The sequence below is a fragment of the Oryx dammah genome, unplaced genomic scaffold, assembly GCF_014754425.2.
Source record: "Oryx dammah isolate SB20612 unplaced genomic scaffold, SCBI_Odam_1.1 HiC_scaffold_12, whole genome shotgun sequence".
Lineage (NCBI taxonomy): Eukaryota > Metazoa > Chordata > Mammalia > Artiodactyla > Bovidae > Oryx > Oryx dammah.
Window position 1 is genome coordinate 61,680,176 of NW_024070196.1, and position 21,798 is coordinate 61,701,973.

Sequence of the window (21,798 nt, forward strand, 5' to 3'; positions counted from 1 at the left end):
GAGATGGTTGGATGGCATCACTGACTCGAAGGACATGAATTTGAGCAAGCTCCGGGATTTGGTGATGCACAGGGAAGCCTGGTGTGCTGTAGTCCTTGGGGTCTTAAAGAGTCAGACATGACTGAGCAACTGAACTGAATTGAACAAATTTGCCCAAAGCTGCACCATTAATAATTAACAGATTCATGCTTTAAATCCAGACAGTCCAATGTCAAGAGTCCCTAGTCTTAACCGCTTCATTTTACTACTTCTGAAAAGAAGCATATGGTAACAAGCATTGGAGTCAGTCAGTAGAGAGGCAGTAAATGACATGGAGAAAGATGAAAAATAAGGAAGCTGAAAATTAAAGATGAGTTTTTCCTGTTGTAAAATTTGCTGAGACCAGACATTGTAAGGGAGGGGAGGGCATTTCTTACATTCCATTTTGTCATGCATTAAATTTCCTTAATGATAATATACGACTATTATTTTCCAAGGATCAGAATAGAAATAAACTAAACATTGGTAATTCTCACATTCAGTTGTATACTGAGCTACCCCTGTTTTTGCTAAAGTGCTTTAAATACTGTCTTTAAAACAAAGAGTCCAGGGAGGGAGGTTCAAAAGGGAGGGGATATATGTATACCCATGGCTGATTCATGTTGCGGTTTGACAGAAAACAACAAAATTCTGTAAAGCAATTATCCTCCAATTAAAAAATAAATTAAAAAACAAAACAAAAACAAAAAACAGTCCAGAAGAGCTGAAAGGGTGAGTTTTCCAAGCAGTTTATCCGGGCACTTGCAAAGCTTTTTTACCTGCCATGTTCACCTCCCTCTTCCCGAATTGGGAAGACACGAATTCCAGTGTACCTCCCTGGGCCAAGACCAGCCGATGGAGTGTGCTGCCTACGATTCTCTGTCCAGGCAAGGCTCCTTGTTGAGACTTCTTTATATAGAAAAACAAAGACCATATCCATATGTATAGATGAGAGGTTCTCAGCCCCAGCTTTATTGAGCTTTTGAACCAGATGATTCTTTGTTGTGAGAGCTGCTCTCTGTGCACTGCAGGGTATCTGCAGTATCCTGTCCTCCTACCCACGAGAAGCCAGTAGCACCGCCCTCGTTTGTGACAGTCAAAACTGTCTCCAGACATTGCCGTCATCCCTGGGAAGTCACAATCACCCTCAATCGACAGCCACCAGCATAGATCAATGACAGTTTACGATTCAAGAATGTCCACCATCTGTGAGTAGGAGTGTACATTGGCACAAACCATTTCAAGAGTGATTTTGAAAGTAGGCTTTGGAAAGTCATCATTACAATATTCAAAATATTTTCATGTGGAAGGAAAAGAAAAGGATTTACTGTTTATAGCCCCCGAAATAGAAAAAGGTTCACTAGGAATAAAGATTTGACGGTGTATTAAAAGATTTTATTTTCCTTGAATGATAGGCACAGATCTGGTGGCTGCCAGCTCCCCCAAATTCCCGAAGCAACTGTGTGCATGAGAAGCCCTCGAGCAATTGATGGGAGGTGTGGGCCCTGATTTAGTCTATACTTTATTTCCTGGACTACAGTGATTGGTCCAAGGGTGAGCCAATCAGAGTGCCTCACTCAGGTTCTTCTAACTAATCTGAGGGGGCCGGCTGGGGAACAAGGGTGTCTCTCCTCTATGATCACAAAGAGGTAAAGATGTGAGCCTAGCGTCTGATAGCCATGCCCCCACCTAGTGAAAGCTGTTCCAAGGTAATGAAGCATAGAGAGCAGCATGGGTGAGAGACACAGAGAATCCTTTCGATGTTCCAGTCTCAAGTTCTGGCCGTCCCTGTGGCCAACTCCGGCCAGCACGTTCCTGTGGTTTCATTATGTGAACCAATTTATTCAAGCTAATTCATGTTGGATCTTTGTCTCTTGTAACCATTGGAATTTTTTAGATACAGTTTTTAAAAATTATTTATATTTCTTTATTTGGCTGTGCCAGGTCTTAGTTGTAGCACATGGGATCTTTGATCTTCACTGTGGCACGTAGGATCTTTAGCTGTGACATTCGAACTCTTAGTTGCAGTATGCAAACTCTTCCTTGCACGATGTGGACTCTAGTTTCCTGACGAGAGTCCACATGGAACCCCGGACCCCCTGCATTGGGAACACCGAGTGCTTAGCCACTGGACCCCAAGGGAAGTTCCCAACTTGGGATTCTTATTTTTTTTAACTAAACTTTTTATTTTGTATTGGAATATAGCTGATTAACAGTGTTGTGATAGTTTCAGGTGGACAGCAAAGGAATTCAGCCATACGTATACCTACCTGTATCCACTCCCAACCATTGAATTTTGACTAAGACACCTTAGCAAAGACATAAAGAGAATTCACATAATGAACAGGAACGCTGGTAAATTTTTCACTCAAAAATGTTCTGTGCAAACCACACGGGTACAAATCCACCTATTTTGTAAATTCTAATGTGGCTCTGGAAAACTCTAAGCAGATATGGCTGCCTCTTGCCACATACAGATAAAACCTACAATGGGTCCCATTGGTTCAAAGGATTTATACCTCCTGACGCTTTCACATCCATTATCTCATTTACCTTCTACCAAAACTCAGCCAGACAGGGAAGGAGACTTTAGCATCCGCATTTCCAGGTGAGAAAGTGGAGACACCATATGGCTAAATGACTTTTTTTATGTAATGCAGGGGTTTGGAACAAGATCAGCAGTTCTCAAATTCAATCAGTCACGAACTGTGTCATGACTGATTTGATGCTGGTGGTTAAAGTACCAGAGCAGGAGAATGATTCATCTTTTTAAAAATAACACATTATCCTTGTAACAACCTAATTCTCATCAGCATTCGGTATGCTTTCCTGGCTAGGAGAAAAGGAGGGGGTTACGGCTGGCATAATCGGAATTCCCATGGGGGTGTTATGCATGTGAATAGTCAACCATGTGCATTCCAACAGTTTGGGGAGAAAAAAAAGTTGAGTTAATGGATAAGCCAGGCCTGGAGGTTGCTTCCAGCTCTAAAACTGGATGATTCACCCAAAATAAACTATGAGTTGATGGCATACAAGATCAAAACAAACCACTTTTCCCTGTCCATGGATCTTATTAGGGATCACTTACTTTAAAGCGTTGGAGGTTGATCATAACATGTATCATCCAAAACAGGGTGGTTTTTTTAAAATATTTATTTATTTGGCTGTCCCTGGTCTTAGTTGCAGCACACAGCATCTGCAGTCTTCACTGCAGCATGGGGGATCTTTAGTCGATTAGCTGCGGCATGTGGGATCTAGTTCCCTGACAGGGATGGAACCCAGGCCCCCTGCATTGGAAGCATGGAGTCTTAGTGACCGGACCACCAGAGAAGTCCCCAAACCAGGATAATTTTAGGAGAAAAAGGGGCATCAATGGAATGGAACATCAGGACAACATATTAAACGGGAATGACTCGATGGACATGAGTTTGGGTGAACTCCGGGAGTTGGTGATGGACAGGGAGGCCTGGCATGCTGCAATTCATGGGGTCCCAAAGAGTCAGACATGACTGAGCGACTGAACTGAACTGAACTGTGTCGAGCAAATCAGGACTAGAATCACCCTATGTATCTGTAATGCAAGATGTGTGTGCTTCAGTCATGTCAGACTCTTTACCCTGTGGATTATAGCCTGCTAGGCCCATCTGTCCATGAGATTCTCCAGGCAAGAATACTGAAATGGGTTGCCATGCTCGCCTCCAGGGGATCTTCCCGACCCAGGGATTGAACCCATGTCTCTTATGTCTCCTGCACTGGCAGGCGGGTTCTCTACCACTAGTGCCACCTGGGAAGCCCCAAGTACATTTATCGAACTGGAAACTGCCAGACCTGCCCCAAGGAGCATCATTCTAATGGTGAATTGGATGTGTTTTGGTTTCAGTTCCCCCAAAAGCAGACTCTAAGACAAGGATTTTGGTGCAAGTAGTTGATTAAGGAGGTGAAGGAGAGTGGGGAAGTGAGGCAGGGGAAGAAAGGTAGCCAATAAGAGTATATCCTCAATAAATAGATAAATAAATAAAACAAAACAAAACCAGTATATGGAAAGGAAAAAAAGAGTGTGTCCTCAAGCCAGCAACTGCTGAGGCCAACTGCAATAGAATCCCCGAGCTTGTCACAGAGATGCGCCACCCAACATTCCCCCTTTAAGGAAGGGCTTGCTGTCCACTTGCAGAGAGTGGGGTCAGCAGATGGCCCCCAAGCTCCTTCAGGGTCTGTTTTAGGAGCAGAGCTGCCTCGCTCAAGGTCATACCCTTTCCAGAGCAGCCTGTACTACTGAGCAACCAAGGCAAGTCTGTGAAGGGTGCCCGTCTCCTCTGGATGCGGGCCACTCTGATGGGCACTCCTCACTGCACACCTTCCCTCTGGGTTGGCCAAGACTTTGTCAGGCTGGTACCGCAGCCAGACTTTTCCTCTCATTTTAGAGGGGCTGATCCCTAGTAAAAACCCCATAAGTATCTGCTTGCATAGAGCCAATCCCAAAACCACTCCTCTAGGGAAACTCAGTGTATTAACATTTTTTTAAATACATTAAAAAATATTTATTTATTTGGCTGTTTCATGTCTTAGTCACCACACTCAGAATCTTCAGTGTTTGTTTTGGCATCTGGGTTCTTTTAGTTTCGGCAGGTGGAGTCTTCATTTGCAGCATGTGGAATCTTTAGTTGCAGCATGCAAACTCTTAGTTGTAGCACATGGGATCAGGTTCCCTGACCAGGGATCAAACCTGGGCCCCCTGCATTGGGAACTTGGAGTCTTACCCACTGGACCACCAGGGAAGTCCCTAATCATGTTTTTTTTTTTTTAATTTTCTATATCTTATGAGGTTGTGACATCTTGGGGGACCTTGCAGATTAGAGGAGAGACTGCCTTTATAGAGCTAGCTAATCCCTTAGAGGAGGTGGATTGCTTGCTGGAACGTGTCTAGTCATGCAAAGACCATCTGACTCAGTGTCATATCCCACCCATCTGCTTATCTAACTCACACACCAAGCCAATAGTTGCTTCTCCCTAATCACCCCAGAATCAGGTACCAGACAATTGAAGACAGCTCCTATGCCCTAGAGCCCACTGGAATTACGCAAAGGAGCCCATTCTAAGTGGTGTATGCTGTCTCTCCTTTTCTGCAGGAACTCTAGTAAAGGCTGTGGCTTAGGCTTTCCGCTTATTCCTGCTTCTGCCTCCTGATCAAGATCTGACCCCTCCCCCGTGGCCCTGAGTGGTGTGGTGTGTCCCCTTCTCTCAGGAAGGTAAGTAATAAACAATCCGTTCAGTGGCACTGGCTTCTCCATGTCATCACTCAATCAGAGAATGCCTATAGCACCTTTGTTTAAAACTGCCCCCAATCTGAAATTCTTCAAAAGATGAAAAAACAAATGAAAGCAGCCAGTTTGAAAAGTTCAAACTCTGTATGATTCCAACTACACAACATTCTGGAAAAGACTATAGTCAAAAGTAAAAAGGATTCTAGTAAAAAGAGACAGGAAGAGATCAATGGTTTTTAGCACTTTGGAGGCAGGAGGGAGGGATGAATAAGTAAAGCACAGAGGATCTTCAGGGCAATGAAACTACTCTGTGTGATACTATAATAACAGACATATGACATTACATATTTGTCAAAAGCCATACCACTGTACAGCACAAAGAAGGACCGTAATATAAACTAAGGGCTTCAGTTAATAATAATGTATCAATATAAATTAAAAATAACCCTGAATCAATATTGGTTCAGCACCTATAACAAATATATCACACTAACGTATGATGTCACTAAGAGGGGAAATTGTGAGCAGAAGAGAGAAGAGGTACACGGCAACTGTCTGTGCCTGCGTGCGTGCCAAGTTCCTATAGTCATGTCCGACTCTTTGTGACCCCATGAACCGTAGCCTACCAGGCTCCTCTGTCCATGGAATTCCCCAGGCAAGGATATTAGAGTGGGTTGCCATCTCCTCCTCAAGGGGATCTTCTCAACCCAGGGAATGAACCCACATCTCCTATGTTTCCCGCATTGGCGGGCAGGCTCTTTACACTGGCACCACCCAGGAAGCCCAGCAACTCTTTATACTATCTGCTCGATCTTCTGTAAACCTAAAACTGTTCTCAAAACAAAAGTATGTGAAAGAAGAAAGATGTTGGGGTTAGGGGGAAAGACGGATGTTTGTTCCAGGACAGGTATATCAGGGCTCAGACAGGACAGGGGGAAATTTAAATTAAAAAAATAATAGAGGCAACGCCCAAGATACCACTTCATACTTATTAGGATGGCTATGAAAGTGAAAGTAAAAGTCGCTCCGTCTTGTCCGACTCTTTGCGACCCCAGGAATGTAGCCCGCCAGGCTCCTCTGTCTGTGGGGATTCTCTGGCCAGAATATTGGAATAGGTTGCCATTTCCTTCTCCAGGGGATCTTCCCAACCCGGGATCAAGCCCAGGTCTCCTGCATTGCAAGCGGATTCTTTACCATCTGAGCCACCACTTTATTATTTTTTAATATTTATTTATTTGATTGTGCTGGGTCTTAGTTATGGCATGCAGATCTTCAGTCTTTCGTTGTGGTATGTGAACTGTTAGCTGCAGCATAGTGGAGCTAGTTCCCTGACCAGGGACTGAACCCAGGCCCCCTCCATTGGGAGCACAGTCTTAGCCATTGGACCACCAGGGAAGTCCCAGGTTGGCTATGGTTTAAATACACACAGAGAATAACAAGTATTAGTGGGAATGTGGAGAAATGAGAATTCTCATACATTGCTGGGGGGGAAAGTAAAATGAGTGTAATCATTTTGGAAAACAGGTGATTCTCATATGACCTAGAAATTCCAATCCTAGATAAATACCCAAAGAAATGGAAAGTGAGGACTTGAACAGATTACTTGTATGTAGGTGTTCACTGCAACCTTTTTCACAATTGCCAAAAAGTAGAAACGGCCGAGTGTCTGTCCATGGATGAATGGATAAACGAAGTGTGGTGTAGCCATACACCAGTGGAATATTCTTCAGCCATGAAAAAGGAAGTATTGATACATGGCACAACCCGGTGCAACTTAAGATAATTCTGGTAAGCGAAAGAAGCCAGATTGGAAAGGTGACATATCATATGATTCCATTTATAGGAAATGTCCAAAATAGACAAATCCACAGAGATGAGTGGTTGCCAGAAGCTGGGAAGAGCAGGGAATAGGAAATGACTGCTGATGAGTATTGGAGTCTTTGGGGGGCAAAGGAACAGTTCTGGAATTAGATAGTGGTGATAGTTGCGTAACATAGTGAATATACTAAAAACCACTGCCTGCAGTGCAGGCGATGCAGGCAGATGTGAGTACTACCCCCTGGTCGGGAAGAACTCCTGGAGGAGAGCATGGCAACCCCCTCCAGTACTCTTGCCTGGAGAATCCCATGGACAGAGGAGCCTGGCGGGCTACAGTCCATGGCGTCGCACAGAGTCGGACACAACTGAAGCGACTAAGCACGCACTCACTGGTTCATTCACTTTGAAAAGGGTGAACTTGGCTGCCACACTTGCCCTCTGTGATGGCCCATACTCTGTCCATGGAGTGTGTTTCTCTCTAAATAAATCCACTTCTTACTTATCAAAAAAATTATGAACTTTGTCATTCAAATTTTATCTTAATTTAAACCCACATAAATAAAAAAAAAAGTGCCAAACTATTTCTCCTCCTTTGCTAAGATCTATATGAAAATGGAGCTTCCTAGAAGTAACCTACTTATGGGTAATGCTGATCTGTTAAGTGGAAAAAAATTTCTTTCAGAGGCTACACTTTAATTTCTACCTAGTATTTTATTAAAACTACTGGGGAAATGTCACAGCCAAAAATAAAAAAGGAGGGGAGATGTGATAGCCCCAGAAAAACCTAATCCAGATACCTGCATGCCTATAACCCACCACTTAAACAATATCTTCTTTCTTTCCTGTTTATTTCTTCCCTTCCTTCCGTTCTCTGTGCTTAGTCTTAGTTGCAGCATGCAGGATCTTCAGTTGCAGCATACGGGATCTAGTTCCCTGACCAGGGATCAAACCTGGGCTCCCTACATTGGGAATGTGGAGTCTTAGCCACTGGACCATCAGGGAAGTCCAACAATTTCTGATTCATGAGATATAAAGCAGTCACTCAGTTTCTAGCATCTGAGTTTCCTGGGGAACGCAGTTTCTCAATAGGAGTGTTATGAGAACAGTTTGCCAGGACACCTACAAGCAAAGATCGGGTTCACAAACAGGCTACATTTGAGTTACCAAAGGTTGTTCTGAGATGCACAGAGCCTGCTGGATATACACTTTAAAACACCATCTATCTTTAGTTCCTGCCTCCCAGCTTATTACACTCATGAAAATAAGTGCATCCACATAAGGGCAATTTTGCCCTTAGAAAACACACAAATCCAGTATGTTGATGGATTTCTAAATGGTGATCCACGGGAACCCTTACGGATATAGGTGTTCCAAGTCCCATTCTTCCGTTTAACAGACATTGGCTGAGCGTCTGCTATGTGCAGGCAGTATTTTAAGCCCTGGGTTCAAGAAATCAAGGACCAGAGAGTCCCATGCCTCTGTTTCTGGTCACAGAGTCCGTTTATAAACCCACCGCATATCTTTGTGCTGCTTGACAGAACAATAATCAAATGCCTTCAATATGCCCTTCACAATGCTAGAAGCAAGTAAAAGAGGCCCTGGTCCAAAAAGTTCACAGAGGGGAAAAATGGTCAATAAATAAAGGGAAAATGTTAAACCTTGCTAGTGTTTATTTATTAATGCACTGCTGTGTTCCAAAAAAAGATTTAAGGCAGCTTACAAGGATACATAAAACACAGCCAGATTGCATAAATTGTAAGTGGGAGAGAAGGGAGAGAAAGAAAAACAAGAATGAGGACTGGAAATGGCGCCAGAAATGAGACTATGTGATAACTTCCTCTATGCTTGATCCTGTGTAGTAGATGCTGCTGGGGTCCTGCCCAGGGTCCCTCAGTCCTAACCTCTGTACACAAAAAGATGCTCATTGCTACGCCTGTGACTCTCTGAATGAGGGCTTTGTTCTGGCTGTGGAAGGACACCTGGCCAGCAAGCAGGATGGCCCAGAAGTCGCAAGGATTTTCTGTCTCTAGAAACGGCCCCACCCAGTGATGGATGGAGTTGGTAGATGAATATCCCAGCTTCCTCTCCTTCCATGGAGATAACATGTGGCTTGTTCTCTGCAGCCTGCCGGTGCCCCCTGCCCTGATGCTGAGCTCCAGTTGCCCACAGCAATAACTCACTTGCCACATGTCCCTCTTCCTTTCTGTGTCTCCCTTTCCATCCTCCCTACTGTGCTTCCTGGAATCATCTCCAGAATAAACTACCTGCCCTTGAATCCTTGTCTCAGAATGAGCTTCGTGGGGAACCCAACCCAATATAGCTCACCATACCCTCATTTGCTATTTATTGAACCTGTATCCCCTGCATTGGAAGGTGGATTCTTAACCACTGGACCACCGGGGAAGTCCCTATGCCTTGTTTTGGGTTTGACTTATTTGACTGATCTTTCCTTTTGGGCTTCCCAGGTGGCTCAGTGGGTAAAGAATCTGCCTGAAATGAGGGAGACCTGGGTTTGATCCCCGGGTTGGAAAGATCCCCTGGAGGAGGGCATGGCAATCCACTCCAGCTTGCCTGGAGAATCTTCATGGACAGAGGAGCCTGGGGGGCTACAGTCTGTGGGATTGAAAAGAGTTGGACACAGCTTTTGATGAATTATCTCCTAGTGGCAGGGGGCAGGGGAGGTGGTCCTTGGGCCCTTGGTGCAAATAGTATACATTCAAGGTTTCTTGGTATATAGCAGTATTAAGTAAAATACTACTGAATACTGGAGGACATCTATCCAAACCGATCAATTCTTCTTTCTGGCAATTATAGAAGAGGGTCAGCTGTCCATTGATGCTACCGCTGGATCATTTGTATGAAAAAGAAAAAAAAGCATCTGTTACTCTTGTGCTCTAAACCTGCCAAAGGCTCCCCATTACCCGTAAAATAGAATGTAGATGTCTTTCCATGACCTACTGGCTCCTGCTCGCCAGTCCTGTCTCCTCTTCTTTTCCCTTTTGCTCACCACATCCTAATATGACTTCCTTCCTGTTCCTCAAACACGCCTCAAGCCCTTTGCTTTGCAGAGTGTGCCTTCTGCCTGGACTGCTCTTCCCATGGCTATTTGTGTGGCTAACTCCTTTTTCTTCAAATGTTAATTGTCATCTCAGAGAGATTGCCTAGTTACCTAAATTAGACACATAGTACACACACACACACACACACACTCCCTGCCATTCTATAAAGTTGCTCTTTATTAAGTCATTATATTGATACATTGATATTCATTTTTTTTCCCACAGAACATGTCAGAGTTGGTGCTTATCTTATTCATTGGTTTCTGTCTCTTTTCACTGGAACGTAAGCTTCATTCAAGGACAGGCACCTTGTTTGGTTTTTATTCCTAAACAGGCAGCAGCAACCACAGCGCACACAGTGTCCACTCAATATGCTGATGAATGAATATACATAAATACGTACTTATTTTCTGTTCTCAATAGCAGAAAAGTGCATACTTTCAGTTCATTCAAAACAGAGAGTGTATATCAATATGTATGTCATAAAAAAGCAGGAAGGCCAGAAAGCATCCCTTATTTTTCCTCACTTAAAATATTTTGGTGATTGTATCATAAGACATTTCCCAATGATTCTGACTTCATATGAGCATCAGTAATCTGCAGGAGAGGAGGAAACCTTCCTAGAATTCCCACAGCTTAACTGGTAACCAATTCTGGTCCAGGCTAAAGGCTAACGAAAGGTCAATAAAATTGCAAACATTGTTTCTAACCTGCTTTTTCACAGGATAGCAAAATTATATATACAAAAGTTCATGGTGCGGGATTTCCCTGGAGGTTCAGTGGTTGGGACTCCGTGCTTCCATTGCAGGAGGCACAGGTTTGATCCCTGGTTGGGGAGCCAGGATCCATCATACTGCTTGAGGAGTGGCCAAAAAAAAAAAAAGTTCACAGTAGGTAGTTAAAAAGTTTTCTGATAGTATCTAGTTTGAGTTATTGTCCAGTAGAAATAAATGTCAGTCGCATGCATTATTTTTTCCCCACGTGCATAATTTTAAATTTTCTAGTAGCCACAATGAAAAGAATAAAAAAAGCTGAAAATAACTTTAGCAATACATTTTATTAAACTTAATATTTCTAAAATAGTATTATTTCGTTGTTAATCAATATATTTTTTAAGATAAATAAGATCTCTTCCATTTTTTCTTATTTTGTAGTGTACCTCAGTTGAGATGATGCATTTGTTGTTTTGGGTCATACTCTGTGGTTTCTGGGATCTTCATTCCCTGACCAGGGACTGAACCTGGGCCCCAGCAATGAAAGCACAGAGTCCTAACTGCTGGACCACCAAGAAATTCCCGAGATGGTAAGTTTGAATTGGAAATTATTGTTCTGTATTTATTTTATTTTTTAAAACATTTTTTTATATGGACCATTTTTAAAGTCTTTACTGAGTTTGTTACAATACCACTCCTGTTGCTTATGTTCTGGGTTTTTTGGCTATGAGGTCTGTGGGATCTCCACTCCCCCACCAGGGAGCTTCACCCCAGCTTTGGAAGGCGAAGTCTTAACTACTGAACTGTCAGTAAAGCCTCTACGCCTCTGGTTAGATTTCAGAAATGTAGAGTTGAGAAAGTAGATTCATAGCCCCAGGGAATTCCAAACATATTTAAAAGTTTTTCCAATAGTGGAGTCAAGTATCAATTTGACTTGATACTTGACTCAAGTATCAAGGGGGAGGGGAGTGAGGAGTACTTACTTAAAGGATATGAGGTCTTTGGTGGGGGTGATGAAATGTTTTGAAACTTGATGGAGGTGGCTGCAACTCCAGTGTTCTTGCCTGGAGAATCCCAGGGACGGGGGAGCCTGGTGGGCTGCCGTCTATGGGGTCGCGTAGAGTCGGACACGACTGAAGCAACTTAGCAGCAGCAGCAGTAGCACAACGGTATATGCTGTGCTAAGTCACTTCAGTCGTGTCCGACTCTGCAACAATATGGGCTGCAGCCTACCAGGCTCTTCTGTCCATGCGATTCTCCAGGCAAGAACACTGGAGTGGGTTGCCGTAGGCTCCTCCATGGGCTCTTCCCAACCCAGGGATCGAACCCGCAGCTCTTATGTCTAACCTGCATTAGCAGGAGGGTTCTTTACCACTAGGGCCGCCTGGGAAGCCCACCATGGAGTTGTTCATTTTTAAATGTTTACTTTTTTGTTGTGTGACTTTGACCTCAATTTAAAAATTTGAAATGAATACAATTTAATTAAAATTATGACATCAGTTCCACCATCCCACTAGCCCCAATCCAAGTACTCAACGGCGCTAGACTATGACATCACTCAACATGGGACGAAACCACTCCCACGCAGAGGCCGGGGCTTTTAAAATCACTTATTTCTCTTTTTACAGGACACAGCTTCCCAGCACTTCCTGAAAGCTTTCAAGGTGACGTGCCCTAGTTTTATCGAAGCACCACCTGGCAGCCGCTGAAGTGTCACATTTCCATTTCATGAGAGCCAGCCACGAATCTGATTGCTCCTGTTCCACATGATTAGCACGTTTTGGGGTGACATTGTTAGGTCGGTCACACTTCTGAGCATGTTGTGATTCTTTTTTTTTTGCAGTTTATTTTTTATTTTTATTTTTATTGTAATTTTTATTTTTACTTTATTTTGCTTTACAATACTGGATTGGTTTTGCCATACATTGACATGAATCAGCCACGGGTGTACATGAGTTCCCAATCCTGAACCCCCCTCACACCTCCCACCCCATATCATCTCTCTGAATCATCCCCGTGCACCAGCCCCAAGCATCCTGTATCCTGTATAGAACATAGACTGGCAATTCGTTTCTTACCTGATAGTATACATGTTCCAATGCCATTCTCCCAAATCAGCCCACCCTCTCCCTCTCCCACAGAGTCTAAAAGTCCATTCTATACATCTGTGTCTCTTTTGCTGTCTCGCATAGAGGGTTATCATTACCATCTTTCTAAATTCTATATGTATGTTGTTGTGATTCTTTAATAGCTTTTCTGAAGGGCGCCAGGCATCCAGAAGCTTGTGACCTGTGCTTCAAAAGACATTACAAGTCATTCTAGTGGTTTGCAGAAGCTTTCCTCTCCAGGGAGCCGAGGAGAGCAGAGAAGGAAGGTCAGGGAGAGGAGGTGCTGTGCCGTGACACGCGTGAAGAGAGCAGTTTAAATGAGGAGGGGCGCAAAACCCCGAGAAACTCCGAGGAGGACTCAGAGGACTCTGAAGGCTCTGATCAGCTCGCCCGGTCCATCCCAAACGAATACCAGCAATTTGTTCTTTTCTCTCAACTCCCAGGAGATAAAGATCCACAACCACTCTCGTTTTCTCATTGAACTATATCATACCTCTCAGGTATCAAGAAGTATTCCTCTAAGTCTTTCTTATCCAAACCTCTCCTATTAGTTTCTCTTTTTTTCTCTTGTAAACCTCCCAGCTAAGACTGGGAGGCTGTTCCCTGAACATCAGGACCCTTTACCTGGAAATATCTCCTTAGTATTTTCTCACTTTTGATGCTTCTATATCCCAATATGATTATTCAGTTTGTAGACTGGACTGTTTATTCTCTTCCCATTTTTCTTGCTCCTCACTGCCTTTTTTGTTCTTCTCCTTTGTCAGATTGGAGAGAAAAGTGATTAAAGTTTCCACTGGTCAGTTTTTCCTTGGCCAGTCCTGTAGAGGAAATGTATGAAAATTCTACTTTACTAATACTGAAGTGATAGCTGTCACCAAATATCTATGCCTCTGATTTACTTATTTATAACACAGACAGTGGGTAGTTTCTTTGAACAGCAACAACAACAGTAAAATATAAATCATGGTGACACATTCAATCCTGTTGCTGACAAAAGTGATATCTTTTATAGACGCCTCAGAAGAAATGACATCCTCCCAAAGAACTGCTGTTCTTTTACCTCTTTTAAGGTTAAATTTGGCTGTATGCAATGTCTCACTTTAAAAAAAACAACAACTTTTTTTTGGCCACACTGTGCCCCAGGCGGGATCTTAGTTCCCTGACCAGAGATTGAACCTACGCCCCCTGCATTGGAAGCCCCGAGTCTTCCAATGTCCCACTGGGCAGCAGGGAAGTCCCTTGCTTGTCAAATTTTGATGGCAATTAAAAGAAGTGTCCTGTGGTTAGTGTAAACCAAAGAAGAAAAACTGGATGAGAGAGAAGAGGAAGTTAATGAAAGGATGCTGGAGGCATTTTGTGGCATCAAAGGAAAAGCTGAACTATTGAAATTTATCAAAGGAGGAATCCAGGGGTGAGTCTCGAGAATTCGACAGCAGCTCATGAGCTTGTCCTCCAGAGTCCTGAGCGAAGGAGCACACCACTTGGCTCCGCCGCTGGGTCTCTTTCCGCTTCCTTCCCTCCTGTTTCTGAGTTAGGACTCCTGGGAGAGAACCTAGGGTGGGTCAAGTGACTTTTAAGAGACTTGGTGCCAGCGCAAGATGAAACTAACGTTTAAGAGGGGTGACATTTGATTTGCTCAAATGATAGATAGAAAACACGTAAGGTGAACTGTGCTTTCCGAAGATGGCTACGACCGTGTCTGCCACATACTCTTTTGCAATGTAACCTTGTCACTCCCTCATCAAGAGATGTTCTAATCCCTCCCCTTGAACCTGAGTTGCCTTAATGGCTCACTTGTAACCGATGCAAAAAGACCGCACCAGTGACAAAGTGGCAACAGTCCTTGTGCCCTACTGTTAGCGTTGACAGAAAAATACGGGACACGCGGCCCGCTCGGAATTGCAGATACCCGGTAATGCTGCGATTCATGGGGTCGCAAAGAGTCGGACACGACTGAGCGACTGAACCGAACTGAACTGAATCAGTAATTTTCAGATAAACAATGAGTATGTCCAAATGGGACATACTTACACTAAAAACGGTTGTTTATCTGAAATTCAAAGTTAACTAGGATTCAGTTCAGTTCAGTTCAGTTGCTCAGTCGTATCCGACTCTTTATGACCCCATGAGTCGCAACACGCCAAGCCTCCCTGTCCATCACCAACTCCAGGAGTTCACTCAAACTCATGTCCATCGAGTCGGTGATGCCATCCAGCCATCTCATCCTCTGTCGTCCCCTTCTCCTCCTGCCCCCAACGCCTCCCAGAATCAAGGTCTTTTCCAATGAGTCAAATCTTTGCGTGAGGTGGCCAAAGTATTGGAGTTTCAGCTTTAGCATCAGTCCTTCCAATGAACACCCAGGACTGATCTTCTTTAGGATGGACTGGTTGGATCTTCTTGCAGTCCAAGGGACTCTCAAGAGTCTTCTCCAACTGGGATTATTATGCTCTAATTCTGGCAATCTTATTCAGTTTCTATTCTCGCTTTCTTCCTTTTAGTAATAGTACCTACCCCCCAATCCAGGGGTTTTAGCCCAGCTAGAGATGGTTTCTTTGCCTCCGTTGCAATGGAATTGGTCAGGTGACTAGTTCTTGTCAGCAGAACGACTGGAAATAAAGTAGGCCACTTCAGCGGCTTGCCCACTCAGTTCCTCCCCTTCCTTCCTTCCCACAGGGTCAAATGCTGATGCTGTGCTGGAGAGCCAGCTTGCACCATGTAGATAAAGACAATACCCACCCGGTATGGCAGGGCAACAACACAGAAGGAACCTGGGTCCCCTTTCAGCTTCCTGGAGCAGACACCTTGGACCAACTCCTACCTATGGACAAGAGCGTGAGAAAGAAGGAAATGTCTAACTTGATTAGCCCTCTCTATTTTGAGGTCTGTTTGTTTGCTTTAATGTTTATTTATATTTATTTATTTGGCTGCACAGGGTCTTAGTTGCAGCTTGTGGGATCTCTAGTTGCAGCTATGCAAAGTCTTAGTTGTGGCATGTAGCATCTAGTTCCCTGACCAGGGATCAAACCCTGGCCCCCTGCATTGGGAGCATGGAGTCTTAACCACTGGACCACCAGGGAAGTCTCAGGGACTGTTTGTTACAGTAACTTATTCATGAAATAATAGAGCTGGGATCACTGCACTGGATCTGAAGGGCCTTACAGTTTCTGCCTACAATCTAGGCATTCAGAAACCCAACAAGATCCAGTTTCCATACATGCAGGGAAGCTGAATTGTGTGCTTTTATCTGGGTTCTCATGAGGCAGCCTTTTGAGTTTTCTGCCTTCCCCATTTCCATTCATATGCTTGTGGTAATAGGAGACCATCTGTTTCTTGACACCAAAAGCCCCTAAAAAATTCTCCCCTTTAATCCTTCACTTTTCACTTGTATGTGTCCTTTCTGTCTTCCCTGCTGAAAGTGAGTTCCTTGAGGACCAGAATCACTATCTGTCCACTGCTATTTCTTCAGGAGCTTGTGGGGTTCCCGACACACAACAGGTGCTCTATAGAGGATGGATGGAAGAAAAACTAACACTGTAGCTTATAGGAAGGAAAGCTTTATGAAATTTCTACCCTTAAGTTCTGAATTCCTTCCGCCTTAACCACTTCTGTGTCACTGTAACATTTGAGTAGGCCACATTCCCTTTTTTTCTCCAGTTGTGGAGGAATGCTTCAACGGAAGTGTTAAGTTAGGAAAATGTGCCTTTAGGATCTTCCTTTTTGGTGTTTTCTACAGTCTTACAAGAGCCTCCCAGGGGGATTCGTGGTAAAGAACCCACCTGCCAACGGAGGAGACACAAGAGATGTGAGTTCGAACCCTGCGTCAGGACGATCCTCTGGAGAAGGAAATGGCAACCCACTCCAGTATTCTTGCCTGGAGAATCCCATGGACAGAGCAGCCTGGTGGGCTACAATCCAGTGGGGTCCCAGAGAGTCGGATGTGACTTAGTGACTCAACTATAAGAACGATCTTACTGCCTTCCTCTTAAGCACCTAGAGGCCTCATATTATGGACCTTCCCTTAATCAAAGATTCCTTTCCTTCGTTCTACTTAGTTAGCCAGGTTCCTCTAGAAAATAGAAACTGAGACAAGGATTAAAGTGCTGACACTTTATTTAGGAGGTAAAAGCCTACAGGAGGTGACGATTTGGAAAAAAAGAGAAAAGAAGTGAGGAAAGATGCAAAGCAAACATGATGCGATTCTGCCCCCCAGTCATTTCTGGGTTTTCCACTAAAGGGAAAGAAACCATCTGTAAGGGAAATTTCCCACTTGCTGCTTGAACTGTTTCACCTTTTGTTATCCTAACCACCAAGGTTAGTTAATCACAAACAGGACTTTGAGACACAGCCTCTGTGATGAAAGAAAATAAGGTTACGAGGCAGGCAGGGGGCCAGCTCATAACCATGCTGGAGCGGGTGAGGGTGTCTTTGTAAAGATGAGGGGAAAGCAGGGGCCTACCAGGGAGAGGTAGACACTGGGAGGGGAGGTTGAGTGGAGTTTAAAAAAAATTTGGCCAAGAATCTAATAGTACGTCATTTTGTTTGCCTGTGCGTTTTAGGCTAAGTGATACCTGAGATTTCAAACAGCAAGCATGAAAAGTGCATTCGTTATGAACTTTTAAAAATAACTCAGGCTTCTTGGCTAAGACCTATAAATTTGGACGAGCACATACATTCAGAGTTTATTTCCTCTATTTTCATAAAGTTAAATCCAATCTGTATGACTCAAGCTGAAAGTTAAAAGTGGCATCAGGTGTCCTTTAGCTTTTTTTCACCCCCCCCCCCTCAGGTAGCCAGCTGAAATGAGAAAGTGATAAAAGTAAACTTAAAAAAACAGAACTCATTTTCTTAACGAATTTCTCAGCTCTGCAACTCACCCACACAGAGCTGTGTGCAAGTGGTAATTGATACTGAATACATTAATGGGTTCCTAAAATAAGCAGAACTGAACCACAGAAGTTGGGAAGGAGGCTTAAAATAAATAAATAAGATAATTAACAGAAAGCACTCCCTACCACAAAAGACTCACTTTTAATCATCATTTGAAATAATACCAGATAATTATGCTGGACACTCCCAAGAATACACTCTGCAAAGAACAATCAGCCTCAAAAGTTAGTCCTCTCCAATTCACTGAGAGCCTGAACAGAATAAAAAGGCAGAGCAAGGCTCTATTTGCTTGTTTGTGTTGTTTCTGCCTAAGTTGGGACTTTCATCTTCTGCCATTGAACATTTTTGCTTCTGTTTCTCAGGTCTTCAGACTTGGAATGAGACTTACACCAGCAGCCCCATCACACCCCTGACCCACTTTCTTGAGCTTTTGACCTAGGACTCAATGGTACCACCAGCTTTCCTGCTTCTCCAGAAGGCATATAGACAGATTGTGGGATTTTTCAACCACCATAATCATGTGAGCCAATTGCTATAATGTTTCTCTCTCTCTCTCTCTCTATATATATATATATATATATATATATATCACCTTATTGGTTCTGTTTTCCTGGAGAACCTTGACTGATAACAACCAACTTTCAGTAAACTAACACTGGCTATGTTATTAATATTACCTATTTCTGGTTAAATACTTCTCTTCCCTCACATTTTCTTTGTAAGTCCTATTTACCAATTGTTTAGCCATGTTTTGTGATTCTCTGAACCATCCACTAGATTTAGCATGGATTGCTGACTCATGATTAGAAAGTAGCAAAGTGAATGGTGGCTAGTCCATCTCTGCTTGAGGTCCCCTGGACCAAGCCTAGTTTGCTCCAAAGGAAACAATGTCCTAGGCTCAGACCAGCTCCATTTCATGTTATTCTTCTGTACCTGCCCCAAACTACCTTATAGTTACTATTCAGCAGCTCACCCACACCTGAAAACCCCTAATTTAGTGCAAGAATTTCCCTAGTCTCACCCAAAGTCCTATAAATCTCATAAAACCCCTTGAATTCACACAAGAGCAAAGTTTTCTTGCTGTAATGGCCCAGAATTCTTTAAAAGGACAGTGGAGAAAATTGTAGACTTGAGAGGTGGCACCAAACAGGCCTCATATGACCCAAAGTTTTCTTTTTTCCCTATTGGCCAATTTCTCTCAATTAAATTCTACAATTTGAGAGTGTTCCTTTGAATGTTAAAACATTGACATTATCAGTTGTGACTTCACTGGCATCAATCAAGTTCTTATATTGGCTGTAGTGACCAGTCCTTATGAACATGCAAGTTGGGTTATGTGACAGCCAGAGCATGGGATACTGCCTGTGGGGGTGCTGGCTTTGTCTTGCCAGAGCACGAAATCCTGGGAGTGTGGGATACGAGGAAACAGAGGGAGGGGCACCAAAGGAAGAGGTAAGAATAGACAATTCAAATAAATCCTTCACAAGTTGGCTTGTGCTTTGAGAATAAGAGTTATGCAGATTCCAACAGAAAAGAAGCAAATGTGCTCTATGAGGTCAGACTTTGTCTACCAAGAAAACTCATACAGTAGTAACGCCTTGGAGAATTTCCCATCAATATCAAGATCAACATTTGATCAACAACTCCATAATATAAGCACTATTTTTTTTTATTGAAGTATAGTTGATTTACAGTATTGCGTTAATTTCTGCTATACAGCAAAATGATTCAGTTTACCACAAGATACTGAATATAATTCCCTGTGCTATGCAGTAGGACCTTGCTGTTTATCCATTTCATATATAGTGGCTTGCATCTGCTAATCCCAAAGTCCCAAGCTATCCCTCTCCCACTGCCTCTCCCCTCCGGCAACCATAGGTCTGTTCTCTATGTCTGAGAGTCTGTTTCTATCTTATAGATAGGTTCATTCATGTCATATTTTAGATTCCACATATAAATTATATCATATGGTATCTTTCTCTGTCTGACTGACTTCACTTAGTATGATAACCTCTAGATCCATCTATGTTGTTCCAAATGGCATTGTTTCCTTTTTATGGCTGAGTAATACTCCGTTGTATGTACACACCACATCTTCTTATCCATTCATCTGTTGATGGGCATTTAGGTTGTTTCTGTGTCTTGGCCTATTGGATAAACATCATTTTAAAACTTCATTTTCAAGTAGGAAAACCAGGGTTCAGAGGCATCTATGACCTGTCCCTGGTCTATTGTCTAAAAGGCTCAGAAATCTGACCTTTGCGAGCACATCAAGAGTAGGTTTGTATTTTAGAATTGGACTCACATTAATTAAGATTATTAAGTCCAATGTTGAAAGCCAGGATGCCAAATTATTGATTTACAATGAGAAATGTAAGCTCTCAAAGACCATGATGCTGAGGTTCACATACCCAAAAGCACTCTCCCTATATAGGCAGAAAAAGCATATTACAATCAGATCACAGCTTAAAGAGCATATAATTAAAACAAAGAGAATTAGGTGCATGAGCTAAAAGAGAATTCTTTGGTTTGGTTTTTGAGATGCACTCTGCCTGTCTTTGGAGAAGGCAATGGCAACCCACTCCAGTACTCTTGCCTGGAAAATCCCATGGACGGAGGAGCCTGGTGGGCTGCAGTCTGTGGGGTCTCAAAGAGTTGGACACGATTGAGCGACTTCACTTTCACTTTTCACTTTCATGCACTGGAGAAGGAAATGGCAACCCACTCCAGTGTTCTTGCCTGGAGAATCCCAGGGACGGCGGAGCCTGGTGGGCTGCTGTCTATGGGGTCGCACAGAGTTGGACACGACTGGAACAACTTAGCAGCAGCAGCAGCTGCCTGTCTTGCCAATGACTCAGTAATACTGGTCCATTGCTGAACCATATTTGAATAGGACTCTCCATATTTATTTCTGTGATGCTCTTTTTTCTGTGCTTTCAAATAGACCAACTTCTCTTCCGTTAGGCATTTTTTGAAATTGTGTTGAAACTCTGAATCCAAGGCTTGCTCTGGCTTAGGAGTCACTGTATCTATTTTGGTACATTTGGTATATTTATTTCATATTGTTGTTGTCCAGTCTCTTAAGTTGTGTGTCCGTCTTTTTGGCTCCAGGGACTGTAGCCGGCCAGGCTCCTCTGTCCATGGGATTTCCCAGGCAAGAATACTGGAGTGGGTTGCCATTTCCTTTACCAGGGGATCTTCCAGACCCAGGGATCGAAATTGTTTCCTGCTTGGCAGGCGCATTCTTTACCACTGAGCCACCTGGAAAGCCCCATATTTATTTCATAGATCTCTTTTATACCACCAGATAAGTCTTACTGATAAACTTTACAGAGCCTAGCTCAACCATTATATGAGGCAAGTCCTCAGTAATATTTGTTGAAAGGAGAGTGAAAGAATGAATAAGTACATCTCAACGACAGATGACTTAAAAATAGCTCTCCCATCAATGTGGAAAACAGTATGACAGTTCCTCAAAAAATTAAAAATAGGGTTACCATATGATCTGGCAAGTCCACTTCTGGATAATGCTCTAAAGAAATGAAAGCAGGAACTCGAAGAGATGTTTGTACACTCATGTCCATAACAGAATTATTCACAATAGCTCAAAGGTGGAAGCAACCCATCTGTCAACTAATGAAGAAGGGGGTAAACAAAATGTGACATGTACAAACAATGGAATGTTATTTAGTCTTTGCTACCACGTGGATAAACCTCGAGGACATTATGCTAAAGTGAAAGAAGGCGCTCACAAAAGAGACAGACACTGTCTGACTCCAATTGTATGAGTTACCTAGAATTGTCAAATTCATAGAGACACAAGGTGCAGTGGCGGTTCCCAAGAGGCTGAGGAGAGAAGGGAATGGGGAGTTAGTTTTTAGTGGGTACAGAGTTTCAGTTTTGCAATATGAAAAGAGTCCTGTGGTTGGATGGT

The 21,798-nt window shown here is 43.2% G+C and overlaps 1 long non-coding RNA gene and 1 other non-coding gene across 7 annotated transcripts in view; one reads left to right on the plus strand and one right to left on the minus strand.

Moving 5' to 3' along the window:
• Positions 1-21,798, plus strand: part of LOC120871144 — a 102,242-nt gene that overhangs the window by 74,348 nt on the left and 6,096 nt on the right. For 4 of the 6 annotated variants that reach the window (XR_005722966.1, XR_005722969.1, XR_005722965.1 and 1 more), the window contains 4 exons: positions 11,311-11,459; positions 12,498-12,667; positions 15,651-15,857; positions 18,227-18,384. This is a non-coding gene — a long non-coding RNA (uncharacterized LOC120871144). The remainder of the gene's footprint in view (positions 1-11,310; positions 11,460-12,497; positions 12,668-15,650; positions 15,858-18,226; positions 18,385-21,798) is intronic. The other 2 variants (XR_005722970.1, XR_005722968.1) reach the window with 2 other exon arrangements.
• TRNAG-CCC lies at positions 8,027-8,099 on the minus strand. The gene has a single exon. It is a non-coding gene; the product is annotated as a tRNA-Gly (tRNA).